Here is a 5,000-nt window from a genome sequence, read left to right as displayed (position 1 = left end):
ACCGGATCAGGCCTCCACTAACAGATATCTGAGAGGGTGTGTGTGTGTGTGTGTGTGTGTGTGTGTGTGTGTGTGTGTGTGTGTGTGTGTGTGTGTGTGTGTGAGAGGGCCATGACCGGATCAGGCCTCCACTAACAGATATCTTTAAAAGGAAGTATCTGCAGCCCACAGCCCACTGTGTGTCACACAAGAGGACCACACAGAGAGAGGAGAGAGGGAGAGAGGGAGAGAGAGAGAGAGAGAGGGAGAGAGGGAGTGTGAGAAGCTGAACATTTCCCTTCTCACTGTTACGAACATTCCGGACTGTTTATGTACTTTACCGCGAAATGCGGGAGTAAGAGACGGTGACTTCATTCATTCTCACACACACACGCACGCAGCCACCATTACAAAGCATCTTCCCGCAGGTCACATAATATGTGAACCCTGAACATTGTTGAGAGTGTTGTGGGGTGTTTTGTGGGTTTGTGGTGCTTGTTTGTTACACGGTGTGAGATTGTAATGGTGTCGGGTGTTTACCGCGAATTGGTGTATTGTTTGGTCTGCCGCGATATACAGCACGCATCCATATTATTTGCATACACCTGCTGTTGCTCAATTTATACTGATATATATACTGGTACCCACCATCTCATCCATTTACCATTTGCATTGCAATAACATCATAAACTGGTTCAGATACATATACTCACACTTCCTGGTTCTCACGGCTTCCACATACTGGTCCCAACGCGAAAGCGCGCTCGCGCTGGGATAGCACTTTTACATTGTGTCACTAGTGGAGGGAGCGGGGCATTATTTCACAGGGGTGTTTGGTCGTGTTCACATTTCATTTAGGTAATAACTTATGCATTGTAGGGTGATTTGCTAATGGGTTAAATGGTGTTTGAGTGATTTATATGGAGATATGTTATTTGAAATGTATAATTGAATATAATAACATGAATGAATGGTTTTGTTAATAAGATGCACAATGTGCTTTGCTTCCCCATATTCATGGGTTGGCCCTATTAGGCCAATTAGGGGCAATAGCTAGGCCTTCTTAAGAGGCTAGCTCAGTGCCATTCAAGGGGTGGAGGTAGAAGGACAGCTTTCCTGCTGCGAGGAGTTGTCTGTCACGGTAACACTGTTACGCTGCATTTGGATATTGAATCTTTGTTTTTGTCTGAAGTACTTTGTTTTGTGCTATTAATACTTTTGCTAAAATCCACAACCTGGAAAGAAAATAAATATGGTTGAATTGAAAACGTAAACCACTGCTCCGGCGACTCTTTTGACCACCATCTCCAAAGTCCACATCCCTAATCGTGGGCTGGCCGCGCCGGTCGCTCACATTTGGTGTCAGAAGTGGGATTCTGTGGCGCCCTAGAGGAAACTGGAGAGAAGAGGTGGAAGAAGAGGTGCGAGGCGTGGACGAGGTAGAACACAGGCTCGTGGCACGTGGCACAGGATGGACCAACGGCTAGGCCGGAGTGACGAGAAGGAGGGCGATGGCCCTGAGGAAGTGCTACAAGGGGCAGAAGGTGGAACACTGGACACGGTAGAGCGGAGGCATGATGAGAAGCCAGGTGATATAGCCGGGTTATACACCCTGCTGGAGAAGACACTGAAGTCCCAGGAACGGGATGCTAGTAAGCAGGAGCAAAGATGGCGAAGTGTGCAGATCCAGCTAAACCAGCTCCGTGATGACGTTGAGCAAAACCGGCCACCACGTCAAGCATCTCCGCCGCCTCAGCAAGGTCTACAGTCACCACTGCAGCCTCAGCAGGATCTACAGCCACAGCCGCTGCCGCCGCAGCCACAGCCAGATCAGCCGCACCACTGCAGCATCAGCCCCAACCGCCAGGTAATGCACACCTGAATAGAGATGGCGCAGCTCCAGTGGCATGGTCACGAAAGCTGTTCCCGAGGTATGTAGGAGGTGCAGGATATTGAGCAGTACCTCACCACCTTGAACGACTGCCAGGGCCCTATCCGCTGGGCCCAGGGAAGATTGGCGGTGTATATAGTGCCGCCACCTCAGTGGCAAAGGCCCGCAGTGCTATGGTCGCCATGGACATAAACGGACAGGTTATGGATTATGCCAAGAGATGAGGGAGGCGATCCTGGAGAAGTACGAAATCAATGGGAAGTCTACAGGAGGGAAGGGTTCGTGAGCCAGATGTGCCGGCGGGAGATCTCCCAAAGAACTTCTACCAGCGTGAAAGACTGTCCGGTAAATGATTAGACCGGAGCAGAAAGACGGTTGAGAGGAGGCCGAAGACATCATCCTGGGAACAATTTTTTCCGCACCTTGTCACCTGAAGTCCAGGGTGTGGGTGGAAGAGCACAAACCCCAGACTGGCCAGCAGGCCGCAGTACTGGTGGAGAACTTCCTTTCGGCCCGCAGAGGCCCGAAGATCTTCCGTGCTGCGACTGGCTACCAAGCCACGGCCCCTGGTAAGTCAGATGGGTTTGGTGGTGGTCCTAGACCTAGAGAACAGAGTAGAGGGAATGAGAAAGGCCCCTACAGGCCGTATAGGCCGACTACTTTCCACAGGGAACGCCCTGCCAGTCGTGTTGTGTGTAATCACTGTCACAAAGAAGGACATGCAAGACCAGATTGCCCAGCGTGGCAGCCCAAAGCCCAAGGACCTGTTTGTCTCCCCTGGTCAGAGGAGCAGAAACAGGGGGTTATGGGTAGGTTGCAGACTGTCCCAGTGCTAGTGGGTGGAAAGGAACTAGTGCCCTGATTGACAAGGTTTAGTTCCCAAACTTTAGTCCAGCCCCATCTAGTGGATCGAATGGTATGTCACTGGCGGGAGCCTGACAGTCATTTGTGTAAATGGCGATGAGCATGTGTATCCTGTAGCCAAGGTGTACATAGAGGTGCAGAGGACAGACTTACCGCCTTACTGTAGGTGTAGTGGAGGGTCTCACCATCCTGTAGTCCTTGGACAGGATATACTGATCTGCCTGAGTTGGTGCAGGCCTATAGCCTGTTAAGCATGGTGACACTAGGTCACAGGCAAAAGTCCAAGCAGACGAGCCACAAGAGCTCAGTGAGCTCAGAGAGATTGGCCATTTTTGATAGCTTTGATGGTAGCTGAAAGCTAAAAGCTAAGAAAAGCCTTAGGCAGAGACGGAGAGAGACCAGTTAGTGGGACTCTTAAGAAGCAGCAAGATGGCGAGAGCACTCAGATAGAGGTGAAGCTTGGAAGACATGACCCTGGATATAAAGCAGCTACAGAGCAAGACCCAACTTGTGCAGGAGGCCTGTAGTAAAGTTAGCAGTAAAGATGGTGTGCCTACTGGCGTGTCAGGCATCGCTCAATGGAGAAAGCTTTGTGTTGCATGGAGGGTGTTGTGAGTCACCAGCCCAGAGGGAGGGATCTAGCAGAGAGCAGCTAGTGGGTTACCCAAAGGGGTTGAGAGAGAGAGCTTCTGGTCCTTGGGGCCATAGGTATCCCATGGTCGGGTCATCTCAGTACGACCAAAACCTTTGAGAGATTTCGGCTAGGTTTGAGTGGCCAGGAATGTACAGGAGACATTTCCAGGGCTACTGGCGAAGGCTTGCAGTATTTGTCAGATTCCACTAGCAAGGCAGAAAACTAGCCCATTCCTCTCCAGCCCACTTTCCCATTAGTGTTGAGGGTTCCCCTTTAACATAGGATTTAGGGGATGGACTTGGTTGGGGCCTCTAGAGGAGAACAGCCCGAGGAGGGCACCGCTTGACACTGTCTAGTTGTTTTGCGAGTATGCTACCCGCTATCCAGGAAGGCTTTCCCACTGCCGGCCAAAGTAACTTGCCACCACCCATAGCACAAAGCCATCCTTCAGCTGTTCTCTAGGGTAGGGATACCCCAGAAGATCATCACAGATCAGGGGAACAGCCTTTTTGTCCAAGAAGCTCAAGCAGGTCTATAGCTTACTTGGGATTAAGGGGATACGGACCACACCCTATCACCCCCAAACTGATGGCTTGGTTGAACGCTACAACCAAACCCTAAAGAATATGCTACGGAAGTACGTGTCAGCCAATGGAAAAGATTGGGACCGCTGGCTGCCATACTTGCTGTTCGCATATCGTGAGGTGCCCCAGGCATCTACCGGTTTCTCTCCATTTGAACTGTTGTATGGGAGACCAGTGCGAGGCCCCCTGGATCTGCTGAAAGAAGCCTGGGAGGGACCAAAGGCACCGGAGACCCACAGCATTCTTGCCCATGTCCTGCAAATGCGGGAAAAGATGGAGGAGATGACAGAGCTGGTCCGGAGCAACCTGGAGCAAGTGCAACACCGCCAGAAGGTCTGGTACGACAAAAAGGCCAGACAAAGAACTCTTCAGCCGGGGCAGAAAGTTCTCCTGCTCCTCCCTACATCGGAGAACAAGCTACTCGCTCAGTGGCAGGGGCCATACACCATTACCCGGAAGGTGGGGCCTGCCACCTATGAGATCAACATGCCTGGCCGGAAGAAACCAAAGCGGGTCTTCCACATCAACCTGCTTAAAGAGTGGCGGGAGAGAGTTCCCGAGAGCAGTCTACACAGCTCATGGTGCAAGCCGTTGGAGAAGAAGAGGATACTCCAGAGCAGTTTTTTCCAACTGCTCAACCACTTGCACCTCTTGACCTAGCACACCTTACTCCACAGCAGCAGAGAGAGCTGGAGGCCATCATTCCTCCAGGTCTGTGTCGAGAGACACCTGGAGTCACCACCCTAGTGGAACACTTCATTCCGCTGAAAGATAGCACACCAGTACGTCAAAGGATGTACCGAATCCCAGAGCGTCTTCTGCCTCTACTTAAGGAGGAGGTGGAGGAGATGCTGTCCCTGGGGGTCATTAAAAGATCCCATAGTGAGTGGAGTAATCCCGTTGTGCTAGTCCCTAAAAAAGATGGCAAAATCCGATTTTGCATAGACTTTCGCAAAGTAAATGCACAATCCACACTTTGATTGCATACCCAATGCCCAGGCTGGAAAGACCTGATTGAACGGCTGGGTAAGGCACGCTACATAACGAC

At 51.2% G+C, this 5,000-nt stretch overlaps 1 protein-coding gene across 1 annotated transcript in view; it reads right to left on the bottom strand.

Annotated features, from left to right (window-relative positions):
* The window catches only part of gcgrb (glucagon receptor b), a 30,957-nt gene that overhangs the window by 4,110 nt on the left and 21,847 nt on the right, over window positions 1-5,000 (bottom strand). The window lies entirely within an intron of this gene.

This window comes from Clupea harengus, chromosome 24, assembly GCF_900700415.2.
Source record: "Clupea harengus chromosome 24, Ch_v2.0.2, whole genome shotgun sequence".
NCBI classification, from domain to species: Eukaryota; Metazoa; Chordata; class Actinopteri; order Clupeiformes; family Clupeidae; genus Clupea; species Clupea harengus.
Note: the sequence above shows the minus strand (reverse complement) of the source record. Positions and strands in the feature narration are given on the sequence as shown.